This window comes from Electrophorus electricus, chromosome 13 (genome assembly GCF_041902795.1).
Source record: "Electrophorus electricus isolate QZ-2024a chromosome 13, ASM4190279v1, whole genome shotgun sequence".
Taxonomy (NCBI): domain Eukaryota; kingdom Metazoa; phylum Chordata; class Actinopteri; order Gymnotiformes; family Gymnotidae; genus Electrophorus; species Electrophorus electricus.
In genome coordinates, this window is record NC_137509.1 from 26,899,056 (window position 1) to 26,925,164 (window position 26,109).

The 26,109-nt window shown below is 35.4% G+C and overlaps 26 pseudogenes; all 26 read left to right on the forward strand.

Moving 5' to 3' along the window:
• The first annotated feature begins 39 nt into the window (after nucleotides 1-39).
• On the forward strand, nucleotides 40-160 carry LOC145645559 (5S ribosomal RNA; annotated as a pseudogene).
• A 1,704-nt stretch (nucleotides 161-1,864) lies between these two features.
• Nucleotides 1,865-1,985, forward strand: LOC145645560 (5S ribosomal RNA; annotated as a pseudogene).
• Nucleotides 1,986-2,778: 793 nt separating this feature from the next.
• LOC145645232 (5S ribosomal RNA) lies at nucleotides 2,779-2,899 on the forward strand (annotated as a pseudogene).
• Nucleotides 2,900-3,692: 793 nt separating this feature from the next.
• LOC145646080 (5S ribosomal RNA) lies at nucleotides 3,693-3,813 on the forward strand (annotated as a pseudogene).
• A 353-nt stretch (nucleotides 3,814-4,166) lies between these two features.
• On the forward strand, nucleotides 4,167-4,287 carry LOC145645233 (5S ribosomal RNA; annotated as a pseudogene).
• A 793-nt stretch (nucleotides 4,288-5,080) lies between these two features.
• Nucleotides 5,081-5,201, forward strand: LOC145645234 (5S ribosomal RNA; annotated as a pseudogene).
• A 571-nt stretch (nucleotides 5,202-5,772) lies between these two features.
• On the forward strand, nucleotides 5,773-5,893 carry LOC145645561 (5S ribosomal RNA; annotated as a pseudogene).
• A 353-nt stretch (nucleotides 5,894-6,246) lies between these two features.
• On the forward strand, nucleotides 6,247-6,367 carry LOC145645235 (5S ribosomal RNA; annotated as a pseudogene).
• Nucleotides 6,368-7,160: 793 nt separating this feature from the next.
• Nucleotides 7,161-7,281, forward strand: LOC145645236 (5S ribosomal RNA; annotated as a pseudogene).
• A 2,400-nt stretch (nucleotides 7,282-9,681) lies between these two features.
• LOC145645469 (5S ribosomal RNA) lies at nucleotides 9,682-9,802 on the forward strand (annotated as a pseudogene).
• A 1,706-nt stretch (nucleotides 9,803-11,508) lies between these two features.
• On the forward strand, nucleotides 11,509-11,629 carry LOC145645563 (5S ribosomal RNA; annotated as a pseudogene).
• A 793-nt stretch (nucleotides 11,630-12,422) lies between these two features.
• On the forward strand, nucleotides 12,423-12,543 carry LOC145645238 (5S ribosomal RNA; annotated as a pseudogene).
• A 793-nt stretch (nucleotides 12,544-13,336) lies between these two features.
• Nucleotides 13,337-13,457, forward strand: LOC145645239 (5S ribosomal RNA; annotated as a pseudogene).
• Nucleotides 13,458-14,250: 793 nt separating this feature from the next.
• Nucleotides 14,251-14,371, forward strand: LOC145646081 (5S ribosomal RNA; annotated as a pseudogene).
• A 353-nt stretch (nucleotides 14,372-14,724) lies between these two features.
• Nucleotides 14,725-14,845, forward strand: LOC145645240 (5S ribosomal RNA; annotated as a pseudogene).
• A 793-nt stretch (nucleotides 14,846-15,638) lies between these two features.
• Nucleotides 15,639-15,759, forward strand: LOC145645241 (5S ribosomal RNA; annotated as a pseudogene).
• A 571-nt stretch (nucleotides 15,760-16,330) lies between these two features.
• Nucleotides 16,331-16,451, forward strand: LOC145645242 (5S ribosomal RNA; annotated as a pseudogene).
• Nucleotides 16,452-17,244: 793 nt separating this feature from the next.
• LOC145645243 (5S ribosomal RNA) lies at nucleotides 17,245-17,365 on the forward strand (annotated as a pseudogene).
• A 793-nt stretch (nucleotides 17,366-18,158) lies between these two features.
• Nucleotides 18,159-18,279, forward strand: LOC145646082 (5S ribosomal RNA; annotated as a pseudogene).
• Nucleotides 18,280-18,632: 353 nt separating this feature from the next.
• Nucleotides 18,633-18,753, forward strand: LOC145645244 (5S ribosomal RNA; annotated as a pseudogene).
• A 793-nt stretch (nucleotides 18,754-19,546) lies between these two features.
• Nucleotides 19,547-19,667, forward strand: LOC145645245 (5S ribosomal RNA; annotated as a pseudogene).
• A 571-nt stretch (nucleotides 19,668-20,238) lies between these two features.
• LOC145645470 (5S ribosomal RNA) lies at nucleotides 20,239-20,359 on the forward strand (annotated as a pseudogene).
• Nucleotides 20,360-22,067: 1,708 nt separating this feature from the next.
• Nucleotides 22,068-22,188, forward strand: LOC145645471 (5S ribosomal RNA; annotated as a pseudogene).
• A 793-nt stretch (nucleotides 22,189-22,981) lies between these two features.
• LOC145646084 (5S ribosomal RNA) lies at nucleotides 22,982-23,102 on the forward strand (annotated as a pseudogene).
• A 1,489-nt stretch (nucleotides 23,103-24,591) lies between these two features.
• Nucleotides 24,592-24,712, forward strand: LOC145646085 (5S ribosomal RNA; annotated as a pseudogene).
• Nucleotides 24,713-25,505: 793 nt separating this feature from the next.
• LOC145646086 (5S ribosomal RNA) lies at nucleotides 25,506-25,626 on the forward strand (annotated as a pseudogene).
• The last annotated feature ends 483 nt before the right edge of the window (nucleotides 25,627-26,109 follow it).

Here is a 26,109-nt window from a genome sequence, read left to right on the forward strand (position 1 = left end):
ATATTTTCTATGATTATGCAATTTGAGTAAGTGTTTAAGGTTTACGTCCATACCAGCTTCAGCACGCCTCCAATCTCATCTGAACTTGGAAGCTAAGCAAGCTTGTGCCTGGATAGTACTGAGGTGGGACCCTACCTAGGAATACCATGTGCTGTAAGCTTTTCTTGCATCACTTTAATTTACTTTCAAGCTGACATTCTCAAATGTAAAGTGCAGTGATTAATAAAAAAAACTATCTGTTAGCACCTGGGAATAGCAGGTGCTGTAAGTTTTTTTTGCATCACTTTCATTTACTCTCCAACTCACATGCCTGAATGTGAAGTGCAGTGATTCATCAAAAAACTATCTTTTAGCACCTTGGACTATGAGATGCTGTAAGCTTCTCTTGCATCACTTTAATTTACTTTCAAGATGACATGCTAGGATGTGAAGTGCAGTGATTAATTAAAAAAACCTATCTGTTAGCACCTGGGAATAGCAGATGCTGTAAGTTTTTCTTGCATCACTTTAATTTAATATGCAACTGACATGCTTGTAAGTGAAGTGTACAGATTAAATAGAAATCTATTAGTACCAGGGAATAGCAGGTGCTGTAAGATTTTATTGCATCCCTTAAATTTATGTTCAAGCTATCAAGCTCAAATTTGAAGTGCAGTGAATAATTAAATCAAACTATCTGTTAGCACCTGGGAATAGCAGATGCTGTAAGTTTTTATTGCATCACTTTAATTTACTCTCCAACTGACATGCTTGAATGTGAAGTGCAGTGATTAATAAAAAAACTGTCTGTTAGTGCCTCCGAATACCAGATGTTGTAAGCTTTTATTGCATCATTTTAATTTACTTTCAAGATAACATTCTAGAATGTCAAGTGCAGGGATTAATAAAAAAAATGTCAGATTGGTCTTTGATCATATTTTCTATGATTATGCAATTTGAGTAAGTGTTTAAGGTTTGCGTCCATGCCAGCTTCAGCACGCCTCCAATCTCATCTGAACTTGGAAGCTAAGCAAGTTTGTGCCTGGATAGTACTGAGGTGGGACCCTACCTAGGAATACCATGTGCTGTAAGCTTTTCTTGCATCACTTTAATTTACTTTCAAGCTGACATGCTCAAATGTGAAGTGCAGTGATTAATAAAAAACCTATCTGTTAGCACCTGGGAATAGCAGATGCTGTAAGTTTTTTTTGCATCACTTTCATTTACTCTCCAACTCACATGCCTGAATGTGAAGTGCAGTGATTCATCAAAAAACTATCTTTTAGCACCTTGGACTACGAACTGCTGTAAGCTTCTCTTGCATCACATTAATTTACTTTCAAGATGACATGCTAGGATGTGAAGTGCAGTGATTAATTAAAAAAACCTATCTGTTAGCACCTGGGAATAGCAGATGCTGTAAGTTTTTCTTGCATCACTTTAATTTAATATGCAAATGACATGCTTGTAAGTGAAGTGTACAGATTAAATAGAAATCTATTAGTACCAGGGAATAGCAGGTGCTGTAAGATTTTATTGCATCCCTTAAATTTATGTTCAAGCTATCAAGCTCAAATTTGAAGTGCAGTGAATAATTAAATCAAACTATCTGTTAGCACCTGGGAATAGCAGATGCTGTAAGTTTTTATTGCATCACTTTAATTTACTCTCCAACTGACATGCTTGAATGTGAAGTGCAGTGATTAATAAAAAAACTGTCTGTTAGTGCCTCCGAATAACAGATGTTGTAAGCTTTTTTTGCATCATTTTAATTTACTTTCAAGATAATATTCTAGAATGTCAAGTGCAGGGATTAATAAAAAAAATGTCAGATTGGTCTTTGATCATATTTTCTATGATTATGCAATTTGAGTAAGTGTTTAAGGTTTACGTCCATACCAGCTTCAGCACGCCTCCAATCTCATCTGAACTTGGAAGCTAAGCAAGCTTGTGCCTGGATAGTACTGAGGTGGGACCCTACCTAGGAATACCATGTGCTGTAAGCTTTTCTTGCATCACTTTAATTTACTTTCAAGCTGACATTCTCAAATGTAAAGTGCAGTGATTAATAAAAAAAACTATCTGTTAGCACCTGGGAATAGCAGGTGCTGTAAGTTTTTTTTGCATCACTTTCATTTACTCTCCAACTCACATGCCTGAATGTGAAGTGCAGTGATTCATCAAAAAACTATCTTTTAGCACCTTGGACTATGAGATGCTGTAAGCTTCTCTTGCATCACTTTAATTTACTTTCAAGATGACATGCTAGGATGTGAAGTGCAGTGATTAATTAAAAAAACCTATCTGTTAGCACCTGGGAATAGCAGATGCTGTAAGTTTTTCTTGCATCACTTTAATTTAATATGCAACTGACATGCTTGTAAGTGAAGTGTACAGATTAAATAGAAATCTATTAGTACCAGGGAATAGCAGGTGCTGTAAGATTTTATTGCATCCCTTAAATTTATGTTCAAGCTATCAAGCTCAAATTTGAAGTGCAGTGAATAATTAAATCAAACTATCTGTTAGCACCTGGGAATAGCAGATGCTGTAAGTTTTTATTGCATCACTTTAATTTACTCTCCAACTGACATGCTTGAATGTGAAGTGCAGTGATTAATAAAAAAACTGTCTGTTAGTGCCTCCGAATACCAGATGTTGTAAGCTTTTATTGCATCATTTTAATTTACTTTCAAGATAACATTCTAGAATGTCAAGTGCAGGGATTAATAAAAAAAAATGTCAGATTGGTCTTTGATCATATTTTCTATGATTAGGCAATTTGAGTAAGTGTTTAAGGTTTACGGCCATACCAGCTTCAGCACGCCTCCAATCTCATCTGAACTTGGAAGCTAAGCAAGTTTGTGCCTGGATAGTACTGAGGTGGGACCCTACCTAGGAATACCATGTGCTGTAAGCTTTTCTTGCATCACTTTAATTTACTTTCAAGCTGACATTCTCAAATGTGAAGTGCAGTGATTAATAAAAAAAACTATCTGTTAGCACCTGGGAATAGCAGTTGCTGTAAGTTTTTTTTGCATCACTTTCATTTACTCTCCAACTCACATGCCTGAATGTGAAGTGCAGTGATTCATCAAAAAACTATCTTTTAGCACCTTGGACTATGAGATGCTGTAAGCTTCTCTTGCATCACTTTAATTTACTTTCAAGATGACATGCTAGGACGTGAAGTGCAGTGATTAATTAAAAAAATCTATCTGTTAGCACCTGGGAATAGCAGATGCTGTAAGTTTTTCTTGCATCACTTTAATTTAATATGCAACTGACATGCTTGTAAGTGAAGTGTACAGATTAAATAGAAATCTATTAGTACCAGGGAATAGCAGGTGCTGTAAGATTTTATTGCATCCCTTAAATTTATGTTCAAGCTATCAAGCTCAAATTTGAAGTGCAGTGAATAATTAAATCAAACTATCTGTTAGCACCTGGGAATAGCAGATGCTGTAAGTTTTTATTGCATCACTTTAATTTACTCTCCAACTGACATGCTTGAATGTGAAGTGCAGTGATTAATAAAAAAACTGTCTGTTAGTGCCTCCGAATACCAGATGTTGTAAGCTTTTATTGCATCATTTTAATTTACTTTCAAGATAACATTCTAGAATGTCAAGTGCAGGGATTAATAAAAAAAAATGTCAGATTGGTCTTTGATCATATTTTCTATGATTATGCAATTTGAGTAAGTGTGTAAGGTTTACGTCCATACCAGCTTCAGCACGCCTCCAATCTCATCTGAACTTGGAAGCTAAGCAAGTTTGTGCCTGGATAGTACTGAGGTGGGACCCTACCTAGGAATACCATGTGCTGTAAGCTTTTCTTGCATCACTTTAATTTACTTTCAAGCTGACATTCTCAAATGTGAAGTGCAGTGATTAATAAAAAAAACTATCTGTTAGCACCTGGGAATAGCAGATGCTGTAAGTTTTTATTGCATCACTTTAATTTACTCTCCAACTGACATGCTTGAATGTGAAGTGCAGTGATTAATAAAAAAACTGTCTGTTAGTGCCTCCGAATACCAGATGTTGTAAGCTTTTATTGCATCATTTTAATTTACTTTCAAGATAACATTCTAGAATGTCAAGTGCAGGGATTAATAAAAAAAAATGTCAGATTGGTCTTTGATCATATTTTCTATGATTAGGCAATTTGAGTAAGTGTTTAAGGTTTACGGCCATACCAGCTTCAGCACGCCTCCAATCTCATCTGAACTTGGAAGCTAAGCAAGTTTGTGCCTGGATAGTACTGAGGTGGGACCCTACCTAGGAATACCATGTGCTGTAAGCTTTTCTTGCATCACTTTAATTTACTTTCAAGCTGACATTCTCAAATGTGAAGTGCAGTGATTAATAAAAAAAACTATCTGTTAGCACCTGGGAATAGCAGTTGCTGTAAGTTTTTTTTGCATCACTTTCATTTACTCTCCAACTCACATGCCTGAATGTGAAGTGCAGTGATTCATCAAAAAACTATCTTTTAGCACCTTGGACTATGAGATGCTGTAAGCTTCTCTTGCATCACTTTAATTTACTTTCAAGATGACATGCTAGGACGTGAAGTGCAGTGATTAATTAAAAAAATCTATCTGTTAGCACCTGGGAATAGCAGATGCTGTAAGTTTTTCTTGCATCACTTTAATTTAATATGCAACTGACATGCTTGTAAGTGAAGTGTACAGATTAAATAGAAATCTATTAGTACCAGGGAATAGCAGGTGCTGTAAGATTTTATTGCATCCCTTAAATTTATGTTCAAGCTATCAAGCTCAAATTTGAAGTGCAGTGAATAATTAAATCAAACTATCTGTTAGCACCTGGGAATAGCAGATGCTGTAAGTTTTTATTGCATCACTTTAATTTACTCTCCAACTGACATGCTTGAATGTGAAGTGCAGTGATTAATAAAAAAACTGTCTGTTAGTGCCTCCGAATACCAGATGTTGTAAGCTTTTATTGCATCATTTTAATTTACTTTCAAGATAACATTCTAGAATGTCAAGTGCAGGGATTAATAAAAAAAAATGTCAGATTGGTCTTTGATCATATTTTCTATGATTATGCAATTTGAGTAAGTGTTTAAGGTTTACGGCCATACCAGCTTCAGCACGCCTCCAATCTCATCTGAACTTGGAAGCTAAGCAAGTTTGTGCCTGGATAGTACTGAGGTGGGACCCTACCTAGGAATACCATGTGCTGTAAGCTTTTCTTGCATCACTTTAATTTACTTTCAAGCTGACATTCTCAAATGTGAAGTGCAGTGATTAATAAAAAAAACTATCTGTTAGCACCTGGGAATAGCAGTTGCTGTAAGTTTTTCTTGCATCACTTTAATTTAATATGCAACTGACATGCTTGTAAGTGAAGTGTACAGATTAAATAGAAATCTATTAGTACCAGGGAATAGCAGGTGCTGTAAGATTTTATTGCATCCCTTAAATTTATGTTCAAGCTATCAAGCTCAAATTTGAAGTGCAGTGAATAATTAAATCAAACTATCTGTTAGCACCTGGGAATAGCAGATGCTGTAAGTTTTTATTGCATCACTTTAATTTACTCTCCAACTGACATGCTTGAATGTGAAGTGCAGTGATTAATAAAAAAACTGTCTGTTAGTGCCTCCGAATACCAGATGTTGTAAGCTTTTATTGCATCATTTTAATTTACTTTCAAGATAACATTCTAGAATGTCAAGTGCAGGGATTAATAAAAAAAAAGGTCAGATTGGTCTTTGATCATATTTTCTATGATTATGCAATTTGAGTAAGTGTTTAAGGTTTACGTCCATACCAGCTTCAGCACGCCTCCAATCTCATCTGAACTTGGAAGCTAAGCAAGCTTGTGCCTGGATAGTACTGAGGTGGGACCCTACCTAGGAATACCATGTGCTGTAAGCTTTTCTTGCATCACTTTAATTTACTTTCAAGCTGACATGCTCAAATGTGAAGTGCAGTGATTAATAAAAAAAACTATCTGTTAGCACCTGGGAATAGCAGATGCTGTAAGTTTTTATTGCATCACTTTAATTTACTCTCCAACTGACATGCTTGAATGTGAAGTGCAGTGATTAATAAAAAAACTGTCTGTTAGTGCCTCCGAATACCAGATGTTGTAAGCTTTTATTGCATCATTTTAATTTACTTTCAAGATAACATTCTAGAATGTCAAGTGCAGGGATTAATAAAAAAAAATGTCAGATTGGTCTTTGATCATATTTTCTATGATTAGGCAATTTGAGTAAGTGTTTAAGGTTTACGGCCATACCAGCTTCAGCACGCCTCCAATCTCATCTGAACTTGGAAGCTAAGCAAGTTTGTGCCTGGATAGTACTGAGGTGGGACCCTACCTAGGAATACCATGTGCTGTAAGCTTTTCTTGCATCACTTTAATTTACTTTCAAGCTGACATTCTCAAATGTGAAGTGCAGTGATTAATAAAAAAAACTATCTGTTAGCACCTGGGAATAGCAGTTGCTGTAAGTTTTTTTTGCATCACTTTCATTTACTCTCCAACTCACATGCCTGAATGTGAAGTGCAGTGATTCATCAAAAAACTATCTTTTAGCACCTTGGACTATGAGATGCTGTAAGCTTCTCTTGCATCACTTTAATTTACTTTCAAGATGACATGCTAGGACGTGAAGTGCAGTGATTAATTAAAAAAATCTATCTGTTAGCACCTGGGAATAGCAGATGCTGTAAGTTTTTCTTGCATCACTTTAATTTAATATGCAACTGACATGCTTGTAAGTGAAGTGTACAGATTAAATAGAAATCTATTAGTACCAGGGAATAGCAGGTGCTGTAAGATTTTATTGCATCCCTTAAATTTATGTTCAAGCTATCAAGCTCAAATTTGAAGTGCAGTGAATAATTAAATCAAACTATCTGTTAGCACCTGGGAATAGCAGATGCTGTAAGTTTTTATTGCATCACTTTAATTTACTCTCCAACTGACATGCTTGAATGTGAAGTGCAGTGATTAATAAAAAAACTGTCTGTTAGTGCCTCCGAATACCAGATGTTGTAAGCTTTTATTGCATCATTTTAATTTACTTTCAAGATAACATTCTAGAATGTCAAGTGCAGGGATTAATAAAAAAAAATGTCAGATTGGTCTTTGATCATATTTTCTATGATTATGCAATTTGAGTAAGTGTTTAAGGTTTACGGCCATACCAGCTTCAGCACGCCTCCAATCTCATCTGAACTTGGAAGCTAAGCAAGTTTGTGCCTGGATAGTACTGAGGTGGGACCCTACCTAGGAATACCATGTGCTGTAAGCTTTTCTTGCATCACTTTAATTTACTTTCAAGCTGACATTCTCAAATGTGAAGTGCAGTGATTAATAAAAAAAACTATCTGTTAGCACCTGGGAATAGCAGTTGCTGTAAGTTTTTCTTGCATCACTTTAATTTAATATGCAACTGACATGCTTGTAAGTGAAGTGTACAGATTAAATAGAAATCTATTAGTACCAGGGAATAGCAGGTGCTGTAAGATTTTATTGCATCCCTTAAATTTATGTTCAAGCTATCAAGCTCAAATTTGAAGTGCAGTGAATAATTAAATCAAACTATCTGTTAGCACCTGGGAATAGCAGATGCTGTAAGTTTTTATTGCATCACTTTAATTTACTCTCCAACTGACATGCTTGAATGTGAAGTGCAGTGATTAATAAAAAAACTGTCTGTTAGTGCCTCCGAATACCAGATGTTGTAAGCTTTTATTGCATCATTTTAATTTACTTTCAAGATAACATTCTAGAATGTCAAGTGCAGGGATTAATAAAAAAAAAATGTCAGATTGGTCTTTGATCATATTTTCTATGATTATGCAATTTGAGTAAGTGTTTAAGGTTTATGTCCATACCAGCTTCAGCACGCCTCCAATCTCATCTGAACTTGGAAGCTAAGCAAGTTTGTGCCTGGATAGTACTGAGGTGGGACCCTACCTAGGAATACCATGTGCTGTAAGCTTTTCTTGCATCACTTTAATTTACTTTCAAGCTGACATTCTCAAATGTGAAGTGCAGTGATTAATAAAAAAAACTATCTGTTAGCACCTGGGAATAGCAGGTGCTGTAAGTTTTTTTTGCATCACTTTTATTTACTCTCCAACTCACATGCCTGAATGTGAAGTGCAGTGATTCATCAAAAAACTATCTTTTAGCACCTTGGACTATGAGATGCTGTAAGCTTCTCTTGCATCACTTTAATTTACTTTCAAGATGACATGCTAGGATGTGAAGTGCAGTGATTAATTAAAAAAAACTATCTGTTAGCACCTGGGAATAGCAGATGCTGTAAGTTTTTCTTGCATCACTTTAATTTAATATGCAACTGACATGCTTGTAAGTGAAGTGTACAGATTAAATAGAAATCTATTAGTACCAGGGAATAGCAGGTGCTGTAAGATTTTATTGCATCCCTTAAATTTATGTTCAAGCTATCAAGCTCAAATTTGAAGTGCAGTGAATAATTAAATCAAACTATCTGTTAGCACCTGGGAATAGCAGATGCTGTAAGTTTTTATTGCATCACTTTAATTTACTCTCCAACTGACATGCTTGAATGTGAAGTGCAGTGATTAATAAAAAAACTGTCTGTTAGTGCCTCCGAATACCAGATGTTGTAAGCTTTTATTGCATCATTTTAATTTACTTTCAAGATAACATTCTAGAATGTCAAGTGCAGGGATTAATAAAAAAAAATGTCAGATTGGTCTTTGATCATATTTTCTATGATTATGCAATTTGAGTAAGTGTGTAAGGTTTACGTCCATACCAGCTTCAGCACGCCTCCAATCTCATCTGAACTTGGAAGCTAAGCAAGTTTGTGCCTGGATAGTATTGAGGTGGGACCCTACCTAGGAATACCATGTGCTGTAAACTTTTCTTGCATCACTTTAATTTACTTTCAAGCTGACATTCTCAAATGTGAAGTGCAGTGATTAATAAAAAAAACTATCTGTTAGCACCTGGGAATAGCAGGTGCTGTAAGTTTTTTTTGCATCACTTTCATTTACTCTCCAACTCACATGCCTGAATGTGAAGTGCAGTGATTCATCAAAAAACTATCTTTTAGCACCTTGGACTATGAGATGCTGTAAGCTTCTCTTGTATCACTTTAATTTACTTTCAAGATGACATGCTAGGATGTGAAGTGCAGTGATTAATTAAAAAAAACTATCTGTTAGCACCTGGGAATAGCAGATGCTGTAAGTTTTTCTTGCATCACTTTAATTTAATATGCAACTGACATGCTTGTAAGTGAAGTGTACAGATTAAATAGAAATCTATTAGTACCAGGGAATAGCAGGTGCTGTAAGATTTTATTGCATCCCTTAAATTTATGTTCAAGCTATCAAGCTCAAATTTGAAGTGCAGTGAATAATTAAATCAAACTATCTGTTAGCACCTGGGAATAGCAGATGCTGTAAGTTTTTATTGCATCACTTTAATTTACTCTCCAACTGACATGCTTGAATGTGAAGTGCAGTGATTAATAAAAAAACTGTCTGTTAGTGCCTCCGAATACCAGATGTTGTAAGCTTTTATTGCATCATTTTAATTTACTTTCAAGATAACATTCTAGCATGTCAAGTGCAGGGATTAATAAAAAAAAATGTCAGATTGGTCTTTGATCATATTTTTTATGATTAGGCAATTTGAGTAAGTGTTTAAGGTTTACGGCCATACCAGCTTCAGCACGCCTCCAATCTCATCTGAACTTGGAAGCTAAGCAAGTTCGTGCCTGGATAGTACTGAGGTGGGACCCTACCTAGGAATACCATGTGCTGTAAGCTTTTCTTGCATCACTTTAATTTACTTTCAAGCTGACATGCTCAAATGTGAAGTGCAGTGATTAATAAAAAAAACTATCTGTTAGCACCTGGGAATAGCAGGTGCTGTAAGTTTTTTTTGCATCACTTTTATTTACTCTCCAACTCACATGCCTGAATGTGAAGTGCAGTGATTCATCAAAAAACTATCTTTTAGCACCTTGGACTATGAGATGCTGTAAGCTTCTCTTGCATCACTTTAATTTACTTTCAAGATGACATGCTAGGATGTGAAGTGCAGTGATTAATTAAAAAAAACTATCTGTTAGCACCTGGGAATAGCAGATGCTGTAAGTTTTTCTTGCATCACTTTAATTTAATATGCAACTGAAATGCTTGTAAGTGAAGTGTACAGATTAAATAGAAATCTATTAGTACCAGGGAATAGCAGGTGCTGTAAGATTTTATTGCATCCCTTAAATTTATGTTCAAGCTATCAAGCTCAAATTTGAAGTGCAGTGAATAATTAAATCAAACTATCTGTTAGCACCTGGGAATAGCAGATGCTGTAAGTTTTTATTGCATCACTTTAATTTACTCTCCAACTGACATGCTTGAATGTGAAGTGCAGTGATTAATAAAAAAACTGTCTGTTAGTGCCTCCGAATACCAGATGTTGTAAGCTTTTATTGCATCATTTTAATTTACTTTCAAGATAACATTCTAGAATGTCAAGTGCAGGGATTAATAAAAAAAAATGTCAGATTGGTCTTTGATCATATTTTCTATGATTATGCAATTTGAGTAAGTGTGTAAGGTTTACGTCCATACCAGCTTCAGCACGCCTCCAATCTCATCTGAACTTGGAAGCTAAGCAAGTTTGTGCCTGGATAGTATTGAGGTGGGACCCTACCTAGGAATACCATGTGCTGTAAACTTTTCTTGCATCACTTTAATTTACTTTCAAGCTGACATTCTCAAATGTGAAGTGCAGTGATTAATAAAAAAAACTATCTGTTAGCACCTGGGAATAGCAGGTGCTGTAAGTTTTTTTTGCATCACTTTCATTTACTCTCCAACTCACATGCCTGAATGTGAAGTGCAGTGATTCATCAAAAAACTATCTTTTAGCACCTTGGACTATGAGATGCTGTAAGCTTCTCTTGTATCACTTTAATTTACTTTCAAGATGACATGCTAGGATGTGAAGTGCAGTGATTAATTAAAAAAAACTATCTGTTAGCACCTGGGAATAGCAGATGCTGTAAGTTTTTCTTGCATCACTTTAATTTAATATGCAACTGACATGCTTGTAAGTGAAGTGTACAGATTAAATAGAAATCTATTAGTACCAGGGAATAGCAGGTGCTGTAAGATTTTATTGCATCCCTTAAATTTATGTTCAAGCTATCAAGCTCAAATTTGAAGTGCAGTGAATAATTAAATCAAACTATCTGTTAGCACCTGGGAATAGCAGATGCTGTAAGTTTTTATTGCATCACTTTAATTTACTCTCCAACTGACATGCTTGAATGTGAAGTGCAGTGATTAATAAAAAAACTGTCTGTTAGTGCCTCCGAATAACAGATGTTGTAAGCTTTTTTTGCATCATTTTAATTTACTTTCAAGATAATATTCTAGAATGTCAAGTGCAGGGATTAATAAAAAAAATGTCAGATTGGTCTTTGATCATATTTTCTATGATTATGCAATTTGAGTAAGTGTTTAAGGTTTACGTCCATACCAGCTTCAGCACGCCTCCAATCTCATCTGAACTTGGAAGCTAAGCAAGCTTGTGCCTGGATAGTACTGAGGTGGGACCCTACCTAGGAATACCATGTGCTGTAAGCTTTTCTTGCATCACTTTAATTTACTTTCAAGCTGACATTCTCAAATGTAAAGTGCAGTGATTAATAAAAAAAACTATCTGTTAGCACCTGGGAATAGCAGGTGCTGTAAGTTTTTTTTGCATCACTTTCATTTACTCTCCAACTCACATGCCTGAATGTGAAGTGCAGTGATTCATCAAAAAACTATCTTTTAGCACCTTGGACTATGAGATGCTGTAAGCTTCTCTTGCATCACTTTAATTTACTTTCAAGATGACATGCTAGGATGTGAAGTGCAGTGATTAATTAAAAAAACCTATCTGTTAGCACCTGGGAATAGCAGATGCTGTAAGTTTTTCTTGCATCACTTTAATTTAATATGCAACTGACATGCTTGTAAGTGAAGTGTACAGATTAAATAGAAATCTATTAGTACCAGGGAATAGCAGGTGCTGTAAGATTTTATTGCATCCCTTAAATTTATGTTCAAGCTATCAAGCTCAAATTTGAAGTGCAGTGAATAATTAAATCAAACTATCTGTTAGCACCTGGGAATAGCAGATGCTGTAAGTTTTTATTGCATCACTTTAATTTACTCTCCAACTGACATGCTTGAATGTGAAGTGCAGTGATTAATAAAAAAACTGTCTGTTAGTGCCTCCGAATACCAGATGTTGTAAGCTTTTATTGCATCATTTTAATTTACTTTCAAGATAACATTCTAGAATGTCAAGTGCAGGGATTAATAAAAAAAAATGTCAGATTGGTCTTTGATCATATTTTCTATGATTAGGCAATTTGAGTAAGTGTTTAAGGTTTACGGCCATACCAGCTTCAGCACGCCTCCAATCTCATCTGAACTTGGAAGCTAAGCAAGTTTGTGCCTGGATAGTACTGAGGTGGGACCCTACCTAGGAATACCATGTGCTGTAAGCTTTTCTTGCATCACTTTAATTTACTTTCAAGCTGACATTCTCAAATGTGAAGTGCAGTGATTAATAAAAAAAACTATCTGTTAGCACCTGGGAATAGCAGTTGCTGTAAGTTTTTTTTGCATCACTTTCATTTACTCTCCAACTCACATGCCTGAATGTGAAGTGCAGTGATTCATCAAAAAACTATCTTTTAGCACCTTGGACTATGAGATGCTGTAAGCTTCTCTTGCATCACTTTAATTTACTTTCAAGATGACATGCTAGGACGTGAAGTGCAGTGATTAATTAAAAAAATCTATCTGTTAGCACCTGGGAATAGCAGATGCTGTAAGTTTTTCTTGCATCACTTTAATTTAATATGCAACTGACATGCTTGTAAGTGAAGTGTACAGATTAAATAGAAATCTATTAGTACCAGGGAATAGCAGGTGCTGTAAGATTTTATTGCATCCCTTAAATTTATGTTCAAGCTATCAAGCTCAAATTTGAAGTGCAGTGAATAATTAAATCAAACTATCTGTTAGCACCTGGGAATAGCAGATGCTGTAAGTTTTTATTGCATCACTTTAATTTACTCTCCAACTGACATGCTTGAATGTGAAGTGCAGTGATTAATAAAAAAACTGTCTGTTAGTGCCTCCGAATACCAGATGTTGTAAGCTTTTATTGCATCATTTTAATTTACTTTCAAGATAACATTCTAGAATGTCAAGTGCAGGGATTAATAAAAAAAAATGTCAGATTGGTCTTTGATCATATTTTCTATGATTAGGCAATTTGAGTAAGTGTTTAAGGTTTACGGCCATACCAGCTTCAGCACGCCTCCAATCTCATCTGAACTTGGAAGCTAAGCAAGTTTGTGCCTGGATAGTACTGAGGTGGGACCCTACCTAGGAATACCATGTGCTGTAAGCTTTTCTTGCATCACTTTAATTTACTTTCAAGCTGACATTCTCAAATGTGAAGTGCAGTGATTAATAAAAAAAACTATCTGTTAGCACCTGGGAATAGCAGTTGCTGTAAGTTTTTTTTGCATCACTTTCATTTACTCTCCAACTCACATGCCTGAATGTGAAGTGCAGTGATTCATCAAAAAACTATCTTTTAGCACCTTGGACTATGAGATGCTGTAAGCTTCTCTTGCATCACTTTAATTTACTTTCAAGATGACATGCTAGGACGTGAAGTGCAGTGATTAATTAAAAAAATCTATCTGTTAGCACCTGGGAATAGCAGATGCTGTAAGTTTTTCTTGCATCACTTTAATTTAATATGCAACTGACATGCTTGTAAGTGAAGTGTACAGATTAAATAGAAATCTATTAGTACCAGGGAATAGCAGGTGCTGTAAGATTTTATTGCATCCCTTAAATTTATGTTCAAGCTATCAAGCTCAAATTTGAAGTGCAGTGAATAATTAAATCAAACTATCTGTTAGCACCTGGGAATAGCAGATGCTGTAAGTTTTTATTGCATCACTTTAATTTACTCTCCAACTGACATGCTTGAATGTGAAGTGCAGTGATTAATAAAAAAACTGTCTGTTAGTGCCTCCGAATACCAGATGTTGTAAGCTTTTATTGCATCATTTTAATTTACTTTCAAGATAACATTCTAGAATGTCAAGTGCAGGGATTAATAAAAAAAAATGTCAGATTGGTCTTTGATCATATTTTCTATGATTATGCAATTTGAGTAAGTGTGTAAGGTTTACGTCCATACCAGCTTCAGCACGCCTCCAATCTCATCTGAACTTGGAAGCTAAGCAAGTTTGTGCCTGGATAGTACTGAGGTGGGACCCTACCTAGGAATACCATGTGCTGTAAGCTTTTCTTGCATCACTTTAATTTACTTTCAAGCTGACATTCTCAAATGTGAAGTGCAGTGATTAATAAAAAAAACTATCTGTTAGCACCTGGGAATAGCAGATGCTGTAAGTTTTTATTGCATCACTTTAATTTACTCTCCAACTGACATGCTTGAATGTGAAGTGCAGTGATTAATAAAAAAACTGTCTGTTAGTGCCTCCGAATACCAGATGTTGTAAGCTTTTATTGCATCATTTTAATTTACTTTCAAGATAACATTCTAGAATGTCAAGTGCAGGGATTAATAAAAAAAAATGTCAGATTGGTCTTTGATCATATTTTCTATGATTAGGCAATTTGAGTAAGTGTTTAAGGTTTACGGCCATACCAGCTTCAGCACGCCTCCAATCTCATCTGAACTTGGAAGCTAAGCAAGTTTGTGCCTGGATAGTACTGAGGTGGGACCCTACCTAGGAATACCATGTGCTGTAAGCTTTTCTTGCATCACTTTAATTTACTTTCAAGCTGACATTCTCAAATGTGAAGTGCAGTGATTAATAAAAAAAACTATCTGTTAGCACCTGGGAATAGCAGTTGCTGTAAGTTTTTTTTGCATCACTTTCATTTACTCTCCAACTCACATGCCTGAATGTGAAGTGCAGTGATTCATCAAAAAACTATCTTTTAGCACCTTGGACTATGAGATGCTGTAAGCTTCTCTTGCATCACTTTAATTTACTTTCAAGATGACATGCTAGGACGTGAAGTGCAGTGATTAATTAAAAAAATCTATCTGTTAGCACCTGGGAATAGCAGATGCTGTAAGTTTTTCTTGCATCACTTTAATTTAATATGCAACTGACATGCTTGTAAGTGAAGTGTACAGATTAAATAGAAATCTATTAGTACCAGGGAATAGCAGGTGCTGTAAGATTTTATTGCATCCCTTAAATTTATGTTCAAGCTATCAAGCTCAAATTTGAAGTGCAGTGAATAATTAAATCAAACTATCTGTTAGCACCTGGGAATAGCAGATGCTGTAAGTTTTTATTGCATCACTTTAATTTACTCTCCAACTGACATGCTTGAATGTGAAGTGCAGTGATTAATAAAAAAACTGTCTGTTAGTGCCTCCGAATACCAGATGTTGTAAGCTTTTATTGCATCATTTTAATTTACTTTCAAGATAACATTCTAGAATGTCAAGTGCAGGGATTAATAAAAAAAAATGTCAGATTGGTCTTTGATCATATTTTCTATGATTATGCAATTTGAGTAAGTGTTTAAGGTTTACGGCCATACCAGCTTCAGCACGCCTCCAATCTCATCTGAACTTGGAAGCTAAGCAAGTTTGTGCCTGGATAGTACTGAGGTGGGACCCTACCTAGGAATACCATGTGCTGTAAGCTTTTCTTGCATCACTTTAATTTACTTTCAAGCTGACATTCTCAAATGTGAAGTGCAGTGATTAATAAAAAAAACTATCTGTTAGCACCTGGGAATAGCAGTTGCTGTAAGTTTTTCTTGCATCACTTTAATTTAATATGCAACTGACATGCTTGTAAGTGAAGTGTACAGATTAAATAGAAATCTATTAGTACCAGGGAATAGCAGGTGCTGTAAGATTTTATTGCATCCCTTAAATTTATGTTCAAGCTATCAAGCTCAAATTTGAAGTGCAGTGAATAATTAAATCAAACTATCTGTTAGCACCTGGGAATAGCAGATGCTGTAAGTTTTTATTGCATCACTTTAATTTACTCTCCAACTGACATGCTTGAATGTGAAGTGCAGTGATTAATAAAAAAACTGTCTGTTAGTGCCTCCGAATACCAGATGTTGTAAGCTTTTATTGCATCATTTTAATTTACTTTCAAGATAACATTCTAGAATGTCAAGTGCAGGGATTAATAAAAAAAAATGTCAGATTGGTCTTTGATCATATTTTCTATGATTAGGCAATTTGAGTAAGTGTTTAAGGTTTACGGCCATACCAGCTTCAGCACGCCTCCAATCTCATCTGAACTTGGAAGCTAAGCAAGTTTGTGCCTGGATAGTACTGAGGTGGGACCCTACCTAGGAATACCATGTGCTGTAAGCTTTTCTTGCATCACTTTAATTTACTTTCAAGCTGACATTCTCAAATGTGAAGTGCAGTGATTAATAAAAAAAACTATCTGTTAGCACCTGGGAATAGCAGTTGCTGTAAGTTTTTTTTGCATCACTTTCATTTACTCTCCAACTCACATGCCTGAATGTGAAGTGCAGTGATTCATCAAAAAACTATCTTTTAGCACCTTGGACTATGAGATGCTGTAAGCTTCTCTTGCATCACTTTAATTTACTTTCAAGATGACATGCTAGGACGTGAAGTGCAGTGATTAATTAAAAAAATCTATCTGTTAGCACCTGGGAATAGCAGATGCTGTAAGTTTTTCTTGCATCACTTTAATTTAATATGCAACTGACATGCTTGTAAGTGAAGTGTACAGATTAAATAGAAATCTATTAGTACCAGGGAATAGCAGGTGCTGTAAGATTTTATTGCATCCCTTAAATTTATGTTCAAGCTATCAAGCTCAAATTTGAAGTGCAGTGAATAATTAAATCAAACTATCTGTTAGCACCTGGGAATAGCAGATGCTGTAAGTTTTTATTGCATCACTTTAATTTACTCTCCAACTGACATGCTTGAATGTGAAGTGCAGTGATTAATAAAAAAACTGTCTGTTAGTGCCTCCGAATACCAGATGTTGTAAGCTTTTATTGCATCATTTTAATTTACTTTCAAGATAACATTCTAGAATGTCAAGTGCAGGGATTAATAAAAAAAAATGTCAGATTGGTCTTTGATCATATTTTCTATGATTAGGCAATTTGAGTAAGTGTTTAAGGTTTACGGCCATACCAGCTTCAGCACGCCTCCAATCTCATCTGAACTTGGAAGCTAAGCAAGTTTGTGCCTGGATAGTACTGAGGTGGGACCCTACCTAGGAATACCATGTGCTGTAAGCTTTTCTTGCATCACTTTAATTTACTTTCAAGCTGACATTCTCAAATGTGAAGTGCAGTGATTAATAAAAAAAACTATCTGTTAGCACCTGGGAATAGCAGTTGCTGTAAGTTTTTTTTGCATCACTTTCATTTACTCTCCAACTCACATGCCTGAATGTGAAGTGCAGTGATTCATCAAAAAACTATCTTTTAGCACCTTGGACTATGAGATGCTGTAAGCTTCTCTTGCATCACTTTAATTTACTTTCAAGATGACATGCTAGGACGTGAAGTGCAGTGATTAATTAAAAAAATCTATCTGTTAGCACCTGGGAATAGCAGATGCTGTAAGTTTTTCTTGCATCACTTTAATTTAATATGCAACTGACATGCTTGTAAGTGAAGTGTACAGATTAAATAGAAATCTATTAGTACCAGGGAATAGCAGGTGCTGTAAGATTTTATTGCATCCCTTAAATTTATGTTCAAGCTATCAAGCTCAAATTTGAAGTGCAGTGAATAATTAAATCAAACTATCTGTTAGCACCTGGGAATAGCAGATGCTGTAAGTTTTTATTGCATCACTTTAATTTACTCTCCAACTGACATGCTTGAATGTGAAGTGCAGTGATTAATAAAAAAACTGTCTGTTAGTGCCTCCGAATACCAGATGTTGTAAGCTTTTATTGCATCATTTTAATTTACTTTCAAGATAACATTCTAGAATGTCAAGTGCAGGGATTAATAAAAAAAAATGTCAGATTGGTCTTTGATCATATTTTCTATGATTATGCAATTTGAGTAAGTGTGTAAGGTTTACGTCCATACCAGCTTCAGCACGCCTCCAATCTCATCTGAACTTGGAAGCTAAGCAAGTTTGTGCCTGGATAGTACTGAGGTGGGACCCTACCTAGGAATACCATGTGCTGTAAGCTTTTCTTGCATCACTTTAATTTACTTTCAAGCTGACATTCTCAAATGTGAAGTGCAGTGATTAATAAAAAAAACTATCTGTTAGCACCTGGGAATAGCAGATGCTGTAAGTTTTTATTGCATCACTTTAATTTACTCTCCAACTGACATGCTTGAATGTGAAGTGCAGTGATTAATAAAAAAACTGTCTGTTAGTGCCTCCGAATACCAGATGTTGTAAGCTTTTATTGCATCATTTTAATTTACTTTCAAGATAACATTCTAGAATGTCAAGTGCAGGGATTAATAAAAAAAAATGTCAGATTGGTCTTTGATCATATTTTCTATGATTAGGCAATTTGAGTAAGTGTTTAAGGTTTACGGCCATACCAGCTTCAGCACGCCTCCAATCTCATCTGAACTTGGAAGCTAAGCAAGTTTGTGCCTGGATAGTACTGAGGTGGGACCCTACCTAGGAATACCATGTGCTGTAAGCTTTTCTTGCATCACTTTAATTTACTTTCAAGCTGACATTCTCAAATGTGAAGTGCAGTGATTAATAAAAAAAACTATCTGTTAGCACCTGGGAATAGCAGTTGCTGTAAGTTTTTTTTGCATCACTTTCATTTACTCTCCAACTCACATGCCTGAATGTGAAGTGCAGTGATTCATCAAAAAACTATCTTTTAGCACCTTGGACTATGAGATGCTGTAAGCTTCTCTTGCATCACTTTAATTTACTTTCAAGATGACATGCTAGGACGTGAAGTGCAGTGATTAATTAAAAAAATCTATCTGTTAGCACCTGGGAATAGCAGATGCTGTAAGTTTTTCTTGCATCACTTTAATTTAATATGCAACTGACATGCTTGTAAGTGAAGTGTACAGATTAAATAGAAATCTATTAGTACCAGGGAATAGCAGGTGCTGTAAGATTTTATTGCATCCCTTAAATTTATGTTCAAGCTATCAAGCTCAAATTTGAAGTGCAGTGAATAATTAAATCAAACTATCTGTTAGCACCTGGGAATAGCAGATGCTGTAAGTTTTTATTGCATCACTTTAATTTACTCTCCAACTGACATGCTTGAATGTGAAGTGCAGTGATTAATAAAAAAACTGTCTGTTAGTGCCTCCGAATACCAGATGTTGTAAGCTTTTATTGCATCATTTTAATTTACTTTCAAGATAACATTCTAGAATGTCAAGTGCAGGGATTAATAAAAAAAAATGTCAGATTGGTCTTTGATCATATTTTCTATGATTATGCAATTTGAGTAAGTGTTTAAGGTTTACGGCCATACCAGCTTCAGCACGCCTCCAATCTCATCTGAACTTGGAAGCTAAGCAAGTTTGTGCCTGGATAGTACTGAGGTGGGACCCTACCTAGGAATACCATGTGCTGTAAGCTTTTCTTGCATCACTTTAATTTACTTTCAAGCTGACATTCTCAAATGTGAAGTGCAGTGATTAATAAAAAAAACTATCTGTTAGCACCTGGGAATAGCAGTTGCTGTAAGTTTTTCTTGCATCACTTTAATTTAATATGCAACTGACATGCTTGTAAGTGAAGTGTACAGATTAAATAGAAATCTATTAGTACCAGGGAATAGCAGGTGCTGTAAGATTTTATTGCATCCCTTAAATTTATGTTCAAGCTATCAAGCTCAAATTTGAAGTGCAGTGAATAATTAAATCAAACTATCTGTTAGCACCTGGGAATAGCAGATGCTGTAAGTTTTTATTGCATCACTTTAATTTACTCTCCAACTGACATGCTTGAATGTGAAGTGCAGTGATTAATAAAAAAACTGTCTGTTAGTGCCTCCGAATACCAGATGTTGTAAGCTTTTATTGCATCATTTTAATTTACTTTCAAGATAACATTCTAGCATGTCAAGTGCAGGGATTAATAAAAAAAAATGTCAGATTGGTCTTTGATCATATTTTTTATGATTAGGCAATTTGAGTAAGTGTTTAAGGTTTACGGCCATACCAGCTTCAGCACGCCTCCAATCTCATCTGAACTTGGAAGCTAAGCAAGTTCGTGCCTGGATAGTACTGAGGTGGGACCCTACCTAGGAATACCATGTGCTGTAAGCTTTTCTTGCATCACTTTAATTTACTTTCAAGCTGACATGCTCAAATGTGAAGTGCAGTGATTAATAAAAAAAACTATCTGTTAGCACCTGGGAATAGCAGATGCTGTAAGTTTTTTTTGCATCACTTTCATTTACTCTCCAACTCACATGCCTGAATGTGAAGTGCAGTGATTCATCAAAAAACTATCTTTTAGCACCTTGGACTATGAGATGCTGTAAGCTTCTCTTGCATCACTTTAATTTACTTTCAAGATGACATGCTAGGATGTGAAGTGCAGAGATTAATTAAAAAAACCTATCTGTTAGCACCTGGGAATAGCAGATGCTGTAAGTTTTTCTTGCATCACTTTAATTTAATATGCAACTGACATGCTTGTAAGTGAAGTGTACAGATTAAATAGAAATCTATTAGTACCAGGGAATAGCAGGTGCTGTAAGATTTTATTGCATCCCTTAAATTTATGTTCAAGCTATCAAGCTCAAATTTGAAGTGCAGTGAATAATTAAATCAAACTATCTGTTAGCACCTGGGAATAGCAGATGCTGTAAGTTTTTATTGCATCACTTTAATTTACTCTCCAACTGACATGCTTGAATGTGAAGTGCAGTGATTAATAAAAAAACTGTCTGTTAGTGCCTCCGAATACCAGATGTTGTAAGCTTTTATTGCATCATTTTAATTTACTTTCAAGATAACATTCTAGAATGTCAAGTGCAGGGATTAATAAAAAAAAAATGTCAGATTGGTCTTTGATCATATTTTCTATGATTATGCAATTTGAGTAAGTGTTTAAGGTTTATGTCCATACCAGCTTCAGCACGCCTCCAATCTCATCTGAACTTGGAAGCTAAGCAAGTTTGTGCCTGGATAGTACTGAGGTGGGACCCTACCTAGGAATACCATGTGCTGTAAGCTTTTCTTGCATCACTTTAATTTACTTTCAAGCTGACATTCTCAAATGTGAAGTGCAGTGATTAATAAAAAAAACTATCTGTTAGCACCTGGGAATAGCAGGTGCTGTAAGTTTTTTTTGCATCACTTTTATTTACTCTCCAACTCACATGCCTGAATGTGAAGTGCAGTGATTCATCAAAAAACTATCTTTTAGCACCTTGGACTATGAGATGCTGTAAGCTTCTCTTGCATCACTTTAATTTACTTTCAAGATGACATGCTAGGATGTGAAGTGCAGTGATTAATTAAAAAAAACTATCTGTTAGCACCTGGGAATAGCAGATGCTGTAAGTTTTTCTTGCATCACTTTAATTTAATATGCAACTGACATGCTTGTAAGTGAAGTGTACAGATTAAATAGAAATCTATTAGTACCAGGGAATAGCAGGTGCTGTAAGATTTTATTGCATCCCTTAAATTTATGTTCAAGCTATCAAGCTCAAATTTGAAGTGCAGTGAATAATTAAATCAAACTATCTGTTAGCACCTGGGAATAGCAGATGCTGTAAGTTTTTATTGCATCACTTTAATTTACTCTCCAACTGACATGCTTGAATGTGAAGTGCAGTGATTAATAAAAAAACTGTCTGTTAGTGCCTCCGAATACCAGATGTTGTAAGCTTTTATTGCACCATTTTAATTTACTTTCAAGATAACATTCTAGCATGTCAAGTGCAGGGATTAATAAAAAAAAATGTCAGATTGGTCTTTGATCATATTTTTTATGATTAGGCAATTTGAGTAAGTGTTTAAGGTTTACGGCCATACCAGCTTCAGCACGCCTCCAATCTCATCTGAACTTGGAAGCTAAGCAAGTTCGTGCCTGGATAGTACTGAGGTGGGACCCTACCTAGGAATACCATGTGCTGTAAGCTTTTCTTGCATCACTTTAATTTACTTTCAAGCTGACATGCTCAAATGTGAAGTGCAGTGATTAATAAAAAAAACTATCTGTTAGCACCTGGGAATAGCAGGTGCTGTAAGTTTTTTTTGCATCACTTTTATTTACTCTCCAACTCACATGCCTGAATGTGAAGTGCAGTGATTCATCAAAAAACTATCTTTTAGCACCTTGGACTATGAGATGCTGTAAGCTTCTCTTGCATCACTTTAATTTACTTTCAAGATGACATGCTAGGATGTGAAGTGCAGTGATTAATTAAAAAAAACTATCTGTTAGCACCTGGGAATAGCAGATGCTGTAAGTTTTTCTTGCATCACTTTAATTTAATATGCAACTGAAATGCTTGTAAGTGAAGTGTACAGATTAAATAGAAATCTATTAGTACCAGGGAATAGCAGGTGCTGTAAGATTTTATTGCATCCCTTAAATTTATGTTCAAGCTATCAAGCTCAAATTTGAAGTGCAGTGAATAATTAAATCAAACTATCTGTTAGCACCTGGGAATAGCAGATGCTGTAAGTTTTTATTGCATCACTTTAATTTACTCTCCAACTGACATGCTTGAATGTGAAGTGCAGTGATTAATAAAAAAACTGTCTGTTAGTGCCTCCGAATACCAGATGTTGTAAGCTTTTATTGCATCATTTTAATTTACTTTCAAGATAACATTCTAGAATGTCAAGTGCAGGGATTAATAAAAAAAAATGTCAGATTGGTCTTTGATCATATTTTCTATGATTATGCAATTTGAGTAAGTGTGTAAGGTTTACGTCCATACCAGCTTCAGCACGCCTCCAATCTCATCTGAACTTGGAAGCTAAGCAAGTTTGTGCCTGGATAGTACTGAGGTGGGACCCTACCTAGGAATACCATGTGCTGTAAGCTTTTCTTGCATCACTTTAATTTACTTTCAAGCTGACATTCTCAAATGTGAAGTGCAGTGATTAATAAAAAAAACTATCTGTTAGCACCTGGGAATAGCAGGTGCTGTAAGTTTTTTTTGCATCACTTTCATTTACTCTCCAACTCACATGCCTGAATGTGAAGTGCAGTGATTCATCAAAAAACTATCTTTTAGCACCTTGGACTATGAGATGCTGTAAGCTTCTCTTGCATCACTTTAATTTACTTTCAAGATGACATGCTAGGATGTGAAGTGCAGTGATTAATTAAAAAAACCTATCTGTTAGCACCTGGGAATAGCAGATGCTGTAAGTTTTTATTGCATCACTTTAATTTACTCTCCAACTGACATGCTTGAATGTGAAGTGCAGTGATTAATAAAAAAACTGTCTGTTAGTGCCTCCGAATACCAGATGTTGTAAGCTTTTATTGCATCATTTTAATTTACTTTCAAGATAACATTCTAGAATGTCAAGTGCAGGGATTAATAAAAAAAAATGTCAGATTGGTCTTTGATCATATTTTCTATGATTATGCAATTTGAGTAAGTGTTTAAGGTTTATGTCCATACCAGCTTCAGCACGCCTCCAATCTCATCTGAACTTGGAAGCTACGCAAGTTTGTGCCTGGATAGTACTGAGGTGGGACCCTACCTAGGAATACCATGTGCTGTAAGCTTTTCTTGCATCACTTTAATTTACTTTCAAGCTGACATTCTCAAATGTGAAGTGCAGTGATTAATAAAAAAAACTATCTGTTAGCACCTGGGAATAGCAGGTGCTGTAAGTTTTTTTTGCATCACTTTCATTTACTCTCCAACTCACATGCCTGAATGTGAAGTGCAGTGATTCATCAAAAAACTATATTTTAGCACCTTGGACTATGAGATGCTGTAAGCTTCTCTTGCATCACTTTAATTTACTTTCAAGATGACATGCTAGGATGTGAAGTGCAGTGATTAATTAAAAAAAACTATCTGTTAGCACCTGGGAATAGCAGATGCTGTAAGTTTTTCTTGCATCACTTTAATTTAATATGCAACTGACATGCTTGTAAGTGAAGTGTACAGATTAAATAGAAATCTATTAGTACCAGGGAATAGCAGGTGCTGTAAGATTTTATTGCATCCCTTAAATTTATGTTCAAGCTATCAAGCTCAAATTTGAAGTGCAGTGAATAATTAAATCAAACTATCTGTTAGCACCTGGGAATAGCAGATGCTGTAAGTTTTTATTGCATCACTTTAATTTACTCTCCAACTGACATGCTTGAATGTGAAGTGCAGTGATTAATAAAAAAACTGTCTGTTAGTGCCTCCGAATACCAGATGTTGTAAGCTTTTATTGCATCATTTTAATTTACTTTCAAGATAACATTCTAGAATGTCAAGTGCAGGGATTAATAAAAAAAAATGTCAGATTGGTCTTTGATCATATTTTCTATGATTATGCAATTTGAGTAAGTGTGTAAGGTTTACGTCCATACCAGCTTCAGCACGCCTCCAATCTCATCTGAACTTGGAAGCTAAGCAAGTTTGTGCCTGGATAGTACTGAGGTGGGACCCTACCTAGGAATACCATGTGCTGTAAGCTTTTCTTGCATCACTTTAATTTACTTTCAAGCTGACATTCTCAAATGTGAAGTGCAGTGATTAATAAAAAAAACTATCTGTTAGCACCTGGGAATAGCAGGTGCTGTAAGTTTTTTTTGCATCACTTTCATTTACTCTCCAACTCACATGCCTGAATGTGAAGTGCAGTGATTCATCAAAAAACTATCTTTTAGCACCTTGGACTATGAGATGCTGTAAGCTTCTCTTGCATCACTTTAATTTACTTTCAAGATGACATGCTAGGATGTGAAGTGCAGTGATTAATTAAAAAAAACTATCTGTTAGCACCTGGGAATAGCAGATGCTGTAAGTTTTTCTTGCATCACTTTAATTTAATATGCAACTGACATGCTTGTAAGTGAAGTGTACAGATTAAATAGAAATCTATTAGTACCAGGGAATAGCAGGTGCTGTAAGATTTTATTGCATCCCTTAAATTTATGTTCAAGCTATCAAGCTCAAATTTGAAGTGCAGTGAATAATTAAATCAAACTATCTGTTAGCACCTGGGAATAGCAGATGCTGTAAGTTTTTATTGCATCACTTTAATTTACTCTCCAACTGACATGCTTGAATGTGAAGTGCAGTGATTAATAAAAAAACTGTCTGTTAGTGCCTCCGAATACCAGATGTTGTAAGCTTTTATTGCATCATTTTAATTTACTTTCAAGATAACATTCTAGAATGTCAAGTGCAGGGATTAATAAAAAAAAATGTCAGATTGGTCTTTGATCATATTTTCTATGATTATGCAATTTGAGTAAGTGTGTAAGGTTTACGTCCATACCAGCTTCAGCACGCCTCCAATCTCATCTGAACTTGGAAGCTAAGCAAGTTTGTGCCTGGATAGTACTGAGGTGGGACCCTACCTAGGAATACCATGTGCTGTAAGCTTTTCTTGCATCACTTTAATTTACTTTCAAGCTGACATTCTCAAATGTGAAGTGCAGTGATTAATAAAAAAAACTATCTGTTAGCACCTGGGAATAGCAGGTGCTGTAAGTTTTTTTTGCATCACTTTCATTTACTCTCCAACTCACATGCCTGAATGTGAAGTGCAGTGATTCATCAAAAAACTATCTTTTAGCACCTTGGACTATGAGATGCTGTAAGCTTCTCTTGTATCACTTTAATTTACTTTCAAGATGACATGCTAGGATGTGAAGTGCAGTGATTAATTAAAAAAAACTATCTGTTAGCACCTGGGAATAGCAGATGCTGTAAGTTTTTCTTGCATCACTTTAATTTAATATGCAACTGACATGCTTGTAAGTGAAGTGTACAGATTAAATAGAAATCTATTAGTACCAGGGAATAGCAGGTGCTGTAAGATTTTATTGCATCCCTTAAATTTATGTTCAAGCTATCAAGCTCAAA